The sequence below is a fragment of the Grammomys surdaster genome, unplaced genomic scaffold (assembly GCF_004785775.1).
Source record: "Grammomys surdaster isolate TR1022 unplaced genomic scaffold, NIH_TR_1.0 188, whole genome shotgun sequence".
NCBI lineage: Eukaryota > Metazoa > Chordata > Mammalia > Rodentia > Muridae > Grammomys > Grammomys surdaster.
In genome coordinates this window covers 10,460,507-10,470,811 of record NW_021604633.1, presented here as the reverse complement: position 1 = coordinate 10,470,811, position 10,305 = coordinate 10,460,507, and positions in this window count along the sequence as shown.

The following is a 10,305-nucleotide window of genomic DNA, read 5'->3' as shown; positions in this document are numbered from 1 at the left end:
TTCTTAGGCCATTTCTGTCGGGTGTTCTGTCACAGTGATTACAGACTCAATGAATACAGGTTCTTTCATCTAGAAGAATTTCCCATTGGAAAGTATCTTAAAGTTTACATTAACTATAGCCAATTCTAAAAATTGGTAATTAGCTCTATGAGTCTAGGCACATGTGTTGACAAATGTAACTGTCACTGTCACCAGAATATAGGACAAATTCATCCCTTCACTACTTTTCCTTGAAATGGTTTTCTGTGTACTCACTCTATCATGCTGGCATGGTAAACGTCAACCCTGTTGACTGAGCTGAGCATAATTGGAATCTAAGGTGTGGTTGCTCTGCAGAATGTCATAGGAATAGAATCAATAACATGTTCAAAATGGACTTTATTTACATTGTATGACTCTATTATCCTTCACAATGTCTAGTATATCAAAACTTCATTTACTTTTGAATATTCAGTTATAAAGATATACCACCTTTTTACATCTATGTATTTACTAAAGAAGATTGAAATTGTTTCCAGGTTTTAGTTATTATAAATAATGACACTGTAAATATTAATACACAAATTTTATGTGAATGTAAGTTATAATTTCTCTAAACATCTAGAGATAGCTGCTAAGTCCACATGGTAAGTATATATAAGAAATAGAAACAAAAAAACCCTTTTGAAAACATTTGCCAACAGGGTGCTCATTTTGAATCCTCGCCTGTAGTGGAGGAGAGGTCCAGCTGCTTGTGCCTGCCTTCTGTTGACATTCCTTCCATTACTAATGATATTCTCACATGTGTGTTTCCTAACTCTATAGAGTCTTGGTGGAGAATCTGTTTCTCTCTTTCTTCTGTTTTAATATAAGTCTTTATTTTCATATTGTTGAATATTGAAAAATTTTCATACGTTCCAAATAAAACTCCTCCATATATATTGTTTATAAGTCTTTTCTTTGTCTTCCCTCATTTTCTCTAGAATGTACCAGGGATCCAAAGTCTTCATTTGGATTAAAAAAAAAAACCTAATTTATTCTTCATTTATTCCGCAGATTGTGCTATTGATGGTTAAAATGCATTTTGTCTAAAAGACATGAAAAATTTCTCATGTATTTTCATTTTTAAGCTGTAAATGGTATAACTGGACTTCTTTTTACTACACAATAAGGATTATAGTCATTCTGCTTTCTCTTTACACTTTTCCCACATGTAAGGATGCATTCTTTTTGTTTTCTCAGAGCACATAATACTCTTGTGCTGCTTTTCCCTGTAACTCCTATCTCACTGTAATTCACTTCAGTTTATTACAGAGGAATTATTTACATTTTCCCCTGATGTTTCTTCTGTTATTTCTGACTGATCTGGAAACCTGTGTAGACAGGTCTCTATTTCTTTATTTCAAGGTAAATACTGAGAAGAGAATTGTGTGAGTGTGTGTGTTTCTCTCTCTGTGTGTATACATGTGTGTGTGTGTGTGTGTTTTGCTTGATAGTGTTCATTGTGTGAACAAATGCAATGGTTTAGATGGGAATTAAACTCAAACCATGTATTAAATTGTATCAATGAGAGCCTGTATTAATGGTATCTAACTCCATAGGAAAATAGAAAGCGTGATCAATAACAAAGATGGGATTAAAAAAATATTAACTTTTATCTTTCCTACAAAATAGGAAAGATATGCTCTTCTGTTATTATTTTACCAGGAAGCTGCACAAATTCAACCAATCTCCTCAGCTGGTCTTTCAAAAGTACACTCATAAGCCTTTGTCCTCTGTCAGACACTGAGCTTGCAAGTGAGTTCCTCTTCCTGTATGTTTTTTTTTTTTCTTTCCTGCAACTTTCCCTAAAGTTGGAGCTAGGAAAATTGGTTTACACCAGATGCAGAAAGTTTTCTATTAGCTGAACAGAGAATCATTCTTTACTTTCATATAAAAAATAACACAAAGCCATCAATGCATGTTTGTTAAACCAGTACTTAAACAGCTGGGATGTTATTTTCTCTGCTTTGAGCCATTTAGTATATCAGAAGCACCCACAGGGTAGGATCAGAGAGTATGGACATTGGAATTGACTTTGAAGTACCTAGTGCCTGACAGATTAGCAGGTGCATTTGGGAGCACAGTTCCAAGTTACCCAAGACCAGTATCCTGAAACTTAAAAAAAAAAACAGGAAAAAATACTTCTCCAAAATTGTACCAAATAAAAATATTTCATAATTCATAGTTTTGAAGATGTCTGAGTGAACAGAATCAGCAAAAAGGGATAGAGGCAGTTTGTGCTTTGTTCTAGCACTGTCAAAATCAGACCAAGTCTAAGATACAGTCACCAGTAGCAGACACTCATTTATGAGAGCCTGACAGAGTGCATAACACTGTCTTCTGTACAGGCTACACCCCTGCGCTCTCTCCCACACGCCTTCTCTTGACCGTTTGAAAGTAGTAAAGTTAGAAAAAGACAATAGAATTTTAGAACAGAAGGAGAGGAGATGGAAGTAGGAAAATACAATTATAATATTGGCCTAAGGAAACTCAGAAAACTGCCTCTACCTCTCCCAACATAACACTTGCCATTGTTCCATGGCTAGGGGTAGGACTGTGTGCCCAGCTCCCCTTTCCATGTTGGAATTCGCTCTACCTTGGGATTCACAGATTCTGCACATTCTGTCCCAGCTGCTGTTAGTTTGTGTGTGCTGCTCTTCTGCTATGTTTAGATGTCTCCCTGTAGTCCCCTACCACCTCTGATGTTGACACTCTGTTCTCCTCTTTTACAATGATCCTGGAACCTTGGGGAAAGGTGTCTATGTTCCTTTTAGGAGTGAGAACTCTGTACTCTCTGATTTTCTGCAACTTTGGTCAGTTGCAGATCTCTGAGCTCATCTCCATTCACTGCAAATAAAAACTCATATAAGAGTTGAGAGTCAATGACGAATAGGTAAACTGATAGCTCATTGGGAGTCAGTTTACTACTATCTTCATATAGCAGTCATAGCATATTCTCTTCCAAGGGCATATTACCAAACTAGCCTTAAGCTTTTGGACAGATAGTAGTGCCAGATGTGTGTTTCATCTTTTAGAACAGGACTTAAATCCAATCAGAAAGTAGTTCAATGCTCTCATGATATTTGTGTGGCCAGTCATTGTAACGCACAGAGCTCACAGCTGAGTATGACTGATGACTGCTATTCTCCTCTGTAGCTTACATAGCACGTTCTAACAGCATAAAAGTTAGCCAGTGGGGATGGATCTTCCAGGTCTTTACTGCTTTGATTTAATGATGTTTTTCAACTAAATTATGAAGTATTTTTTAGCAATAGGTTTTTACCATCAAGTTATGAATAGTAACCAAGATAAATGGCAATAGATTGTAGCATGTGTTTGTGTGCGTGCGTGTGTGTGTGTGTGTGTGTGTGTGTGTGTGTATGTGTAGTCTATAGGACTTCACTAGGCAACAACCTCAAAAGAAGTAACCCATTCCTAGCAACTGGGGTTTTTATTTGTTAATCTAGAAATGTTCCTAATAGGGACAGTGATGGCTATTATAATGCAATTCCATTTTAGCTCATCTTTACATATGTTTGTATTTGTGTTTCTAAATATGTATGTGAAACTTCTATCGGAAAGGGTTTCTGTAAGTCTTTTTGAATGGCTTTTTATCCCTTCCTATACTCCCTCCTCTATCAGTCCTCCAGGACAACACTCCAGTTTAACCCTTTCTGTTCCATTTCCCCTCTGACCCTCTATAACAGTGCATTCTTGCCCTCTCTTCCTTGAACGATCTTCTGCCCCCACATGACATCTTATTAATTTCATGACATTTGTGGACATTCCAAATGAAAAAAAAATGGATCAGAAGATTTAAAGTTAACACTCAAAGTTGAGATAAAACACATTTATCTTTCTGGGTCTGGGACACCCCCCTTACATGATTCCTTCCAGCCCCATCCATTAACCTGTACATTTTATAATCTCATTGTTCTCAATGGCTGAACAATATTTCATTGTGTAAATATGCCACATTTTCATTTAATTTTATAAATTTAATTACCTGTGATTTATTTTATGTTAAATTGTTTCCATAAATTTTTATTTTGTCCCCTTGGGGTCTGGAGGGTGCATGGTGGATTATGTCTACATGTCTAGCATGTGTGAAGCTTTCCTGTCAGTTCCTGGCACTAAATTTTGATTCTTGTTTTCTGCTTGGTCAGGAGAATAGTAATGAGTTTGAAGAAGGAATAGCATCTTCTCTTTGCCATTTGCTTTCGGAAGCAATTAAAATGTATCACGTGTCCCCCTTTGAACAAGTAAAATAAGTTAGGCTAAGAATGGGAAAGATCTGTGTGTGTGTGTGTGTGTGTGGAAGTTCGGGGAGAAGAAGGGAGGAGCAGAAAAAAAACTTCATTTCTCTGCTCTTTGTTCATGTCTCATTCTAGAGTAAGACTAACTACTTCTGCAGGGGCAAGAGGATGTGAAGTCATCAAAGAATCCTGAACTGAGTTCTCAAACCTTTTCCGTGACACAAATGAGATATTTCTCAACGATTCACAGGGCAGATCATTCCTTCCTTCTGGAAAGAACACTCCAATGGGTTTTTAATTGTACATATGCATCTTCACAAGTGGAGACAACTGAGGTTTCTACTCTAGGTTTCTAGAGGTTCTTGAAGGTGAAGTTTGATGTTAGGAGCAGAACCATACTTAAGCCAAAAAGCAAGTCTTTTTGATATCTACTTTGAATAGTAAAAATAAAATTGAGATATTTTAGAAGTTAGGAGAAATAAAGATCTACAAATGCTAAAGACAAAGAAACTGAAAAAGTGTTGCAGTACCTATAATGCACCAATGAGTAAAATATACACACAGTAGGGTTGCTACCCTGCACATACAAACAGTGAGGTGGTTACCCTACACATACACACAGTGGGGTGGTTACCCTACACATACGCACAGTAGGGTGATTCCCCTACAATACCCACAGTGGGGTGATTACTCTACACATACACACAGTGGGCTGGTTACCCTGCACATATACACAGTTGGGGTGGTTACCATACACATATACACAGAATGATTCACAGCTAAAGAATATTTCAAAGCATTAAAAATTAACATATGAGCAAGATTCATGGGCAATAATAATATGTTCAACTTAAGGAATAAAGGAATAAAGACAAGAGGCATGGATTTTGACAAGAACTATATGGCATTATCCCTACATGAAGACAAAACAATCATATACTAAATATTTATCTGAAGGTCTAGGAGACTTAGTAAGAACATGTTAAGATGGCCAGATATAAAGCAGACAGGTAGGAGACATTCCTCCCACTTCTCCATAGACCCAGAGGTCTGCTTGTCTAAGGCTTAGTATAATTAATCTTGGCACCTTCTGAATTTTGCCAATGCTTTCACAGAATTCAAGCCAAGAGGCAAGATCCCTTCCTTCTGATTCTTTCCCTCCCTTTCCTTTCCCCTTTCCTTTCCTTTCCTTTCCTTTCCTTTCCTTTCCTTTCCTTTCCTTTCCTTTCCTTTCCTTTCCTTTCCTTTCCTTTCCTTTCTATGTTTTCTTCAACTATACCCTTGCCTGCACCAGTATGCCTCTGCTCTTAACATCACCATTGGAAACTTTACCTTCAAGCACCTCTAGTAACCCAGAGCTGAAATCTCAATTGACTCCACTTGTAAAGATGTGTATGAATGGTTAAAAACCCACTGGAGTGTTTCTCCAGAAAGAAGGAATGATCTGCCCTGAAAGTTGTTGAGAAATATTTCATTTGTGTCACAGAAAAGCTTTGAAAACTCACTCAGTTCAGGATTCTTTGATGATATCATATCCTCTTGCCCCTGGAGATATAGTTAGTCTCAGTCTAGAATGAAGCATTAACAGAAGCAGAGAAAGTCCTGAACATGGGAACTACAAATGAGGAATGCTCAGGTGTCTGTCTACCAGTTCCTGTCTCTGTGACCTAAGTAGAACCTGTGTTGGAGTCATCATCATGTTTGCTCTACAAACATGTCCATGTCTGTAAGAAGGAACTAAAGGAGCACTCTGAATTGCATTCCATGCCTTTTGTTTTGTCTTTGTACTCCAGGTGGCCAGAAGCTCTCAAACTGTTAGGCCTCAAACCTGGGACAAACAGCTGAGATGCCTCTTAACATATCAGAGCTGATGCTGGGCACCTGGTTCTTCTAGCTTCCCTCAGTCCCTACTTGTTACAGAGTCCTCCTTGCTGGAATACCCCACCCCCTACTCTGAAGGCTCCCTCCAGAGGCCAGAGGATGGGTTGCCCTTCCCCCAGCTGCTCATCTCCTGTATAATCCAATCATTTGGGCTTTACTGGTATTTATTTATTTATCTATTTATTTATTTATTTACTTCCATTTTAACCTTTTGGCATCTTGGTCTCCTGATTTTTGTATTTTTTGTTGTTGTTTTAATTTTTTGTTTTGATTTTATTTTTTATTTTCTTTTGCGGGGGAGTTTGCCATGGCAGAGGGTGGATAAGAAGGGATGGGGAGATGAGTTGGCTTGGGGTGCATGGTGTGAAGTTCACAAAGAATCAATTAAAGTTTAAAAAAGAAGTGAAAACACATGGCTTTCACTTACATGAATTGCCCCCAGTATTCCAGAAAATTATCTGTCCTTGGGCAAGTGGAGCTTACAGGTTAGAGGAATTTTTGTTTTATAGATCCCTTAAGCACAGGGATTTAAAACTTAAAACAGAACTTTAGCCCTCATTCCTCCCTCTCCTCCTTACAAGGCCCAGCTCAGGATCAATTTCACTCTGGACTCTCCCAGATGTCTCTGCCTCTGGCTATGCTCACTCTTTTATCTACATTTAGTTTTACCCTCCATCACACCATCACATCTAAGAGCAGACATATCTTCCTCTGGACTGGCTGACTGTCTATGTGGCGGCAGCTTTGCTTAGCTCAGGCCACCATGCACCATGGCCTGAAGTCAAGCACTTCACAGCTGGAAGCAGCCAGAGGCCACGCATGCACCACAGCTAGAAACAACCTGCCAGAAACACTGGCCCTGGCACCCATGAGATATCAGCGTGGGAGATGGCCCTGCCAATCTTCCACGCTGTCTCCACAAGGCTGGGCTGAGCCCAGACCATCCCGCCATCCACGCGGTGTCTGGTACAAATGAGACTCTAATGTTTAAAGATTATCCAAAGGCTTTATACATTTGGTAATGCTCAATCATCAAGATGCCCACATAAATATAGATGTTTCCCAATTAACTAACCTAGATATAAGTTGTTACCCTGGACCGTCCTGGACCTGAGTGTGACCCTCCATGGCTCTGTATCTCGGACTCCCTCTAGCTCCTCCCCTTCCTTCCTCTTCTTCCTCTCCTTACTCCTCCTCTTCCTCTCCTTACTTCTCCTCTTCCTCTCCTTACTCCTCCTCTTCCTCTCCTTACTCCTCCCACCTTAGCTCCTCCCAACTTGCAGGAAAATTTCCCACTACAAGACCTCCCATGGATATTAACCTGCTTTGGTATATCAAGTTGCAGTAAGACTAGGCACAACTTCTCCTGTTAAAGTTAGACAAGCAGACCAGCTATGGGAAACAAGTCAGAGTTGGAGACACTCCCTGCTCCTGCTGTTAGGCATCCCACATGAAGACCAAGTTGGACATCTGTTATATATATGTATAGAAGGGCTTAGGTATGCTTCATGAATGCTATCTGGATGGCAGTTCAGTCTTTGTGAGCCCCTAATGGGCTCAGGTTAACTGGTTCTGTAGGTTTTCTTGTTGTGTCCTTGACCTCCCTGGTTCCTTCAACTTCCCCCACCATAAGATTTCCTGAGCTCCACCTAATGTTTGCCTATGGGTTCCTGCATCTCTTTCTATTGGTTGTTGGTTGGAGCCTCTTAGATGACAGTTACACTGGCCTCTGATTTGCAATTATAGCACAGTATCATTAATAGTGTCAGGAGTGGGCACTCTCTCATAGCATGGGTCTCAAGTTGGACCAGTAATTGGTTGGCCATTCTTTCAACTTCTGTTCCATCTTTATCCTTGACTACATTGTAGGCAGGACAAACTGTTGGTTGAAGTTTTTGTGGCTAGATTAGTGTTGCTATTCCTCCATTAGTAGTCTTGCCTTGTTACAAGAGGTAGCTGTTTCAGATTCCATATTCCCTATTCATAGAAGTCTTAGCTGGAGTCACCCTCATAGATTCCAGAGAGTTTCCATTTTCTTAGGATTCAAGCTCATCCTAGAGATGCCCACCCTCACCAAATGTTGCTGGTCTAATTGAATATCTGGATGTAGAATAATGAATATATATTCATAGCTATCACCCTGCACAAAACTCAGGTCCAGGTGGATGAAAGTGCTCATCATAAAATCAGATACACTAAATATGATGTAAAGTGAGGAATAGCCTTGAACGTACTGGTACAAGAGATAACTTCCTGAATAGAACACCAACAGCTCAGGTGCTAAGATCAACAGTGAATAAATGGGATATCATGAAACTGAAAATCTTCCATAAGGCAAAGGACACCCTCTAAAGGATAAAATGGCAGCCAATAGAATAGGAAAAGATCATCAATTCTCCTTCCAACAGGGGGATGATAGCCAAAATATACAAAGAACTCAAGAGTTAGACATCAACAATCTAAATAAGCTGATGAAAAAAAAAGGGATACAGAGCTAAATAGAGAATGCTCAACAGAGGAATCTACAATGGTCGAGAAGTACTTAAAGACATGTTCAGCATCCTTGATCATGATGGAAATTCAAATAAAAACAATTCTGAGATTCCATCTTACACCTGTCAGAATGGCTAAGATCAAAAACTCAAGAGACAGGTCATGCTGGCAGGGATGTGGCACAAAGGGAACAGTCCTCCATTGCTGGTGGGAGTGCAAACTTGTACAACCACTTTGGAAATCAATTTGGTTGCTTTTCTTTAGAAAGTTGGGAATAGTTCTACTTCAATTCCCAGCTTATTACTCCTGGACATATACCCAGAAAATGCTCCACCATATCACAAAGACACTTGTTCAGCTATATTCACAGAAGCTTTATTTATAATAGCCAGAAACTGAAAACAATATAGATGTCCCTCAACCAAAAAGTTGATAAATAAAATGTGATACATTTACACACTGGAATATTACTCAGCTATTAAAAACAATGACCTCTTGAAATTCACAGGCAAATAGATGGAACTAGGAAAAATCATTCTGAGTGAGGTAATCCAGACTTAGAAAGACAAACATGGTATATAATTATTTATATGTGAATAATAGCCATAAAGTACAGGATAACCATGCTACAACCCACAGTACCTAAAGAAGCTAAGTAACAAGGAAGACCCAAGGGAGTATGCTTGAATATCATTGAGAAGGGGAAATAGAATAGACATCATGGGTGGAGAGAGAGAGGGGGAAAGAATAGGATGGGAAAGGGGGTATGGAGGGGAACAAGAGGGATTAAGTGTGGGGAAGATGGAGGGAGAGAGAACTGGGAGAGGTCTTTCTTTTAGTAGCAGGTTGTTCTTGTTTGCTGTTGGGTTGCTGTGATAAACACTATGGCCAAGAGCAACTTGATGAGGAAAGGAAGTTTTTTGCCTTCCATGTCACAATCTATGGAGAATGGCTACTTTCTGGTTTGCTTCCTAGCTTTAGCTCAGCTAGCTTCTAGCCAAGGACCACCTGTTTAAGGATGGTACGACCTCAGCAGACTGGACCCTCCTGAACAATAAAAAATTAAAAAATACCCTACAGACATGTTCATATACCAATCTGACGAAGACAACTTTCTAATTCATGCCTCCTCAGATAATTCTTGGCTGTGTTGATAGCTCAAGCTAACTAGGAGACAGGTTATGTTATTTACTACTACCACTTCTGTCTTAGGGTTTTACTGCTGTGTACAGACACCATGACCAAGCCAAGTCTTATAAAGGAGAACATTTAATTGGGACTGGTTTACAGGTTCAGAGGTTTGGTACATTACTAACATCAAGGAGGGGGCATGGCAGCATCTAGGCAGGAATAGTGCAGACAGAGCTGAAGGCTGCTAGCAGAATGCTGACTTCCAGGCAGCTAGGATGAGGGTCTAATAGCTCACACCCATAGTGACGCATCTACTTCAACAGGGCTACATTTTTTAATCGTACCACTCCCTGGGCCGAGCATATACAAACCATCGCAACTACTGGTTATTATCTCTAGTTTTCCAGTACTATGGGTAAAATTAAGGAGATTCATTTTAAATTTGGGTCTTTAATCTTTCTTTCTTCTTCTTCTCTTTCCTTCCTTCCTTCCTTCCTTCCTTCCTTCCTTCCTTCCTTCCTTC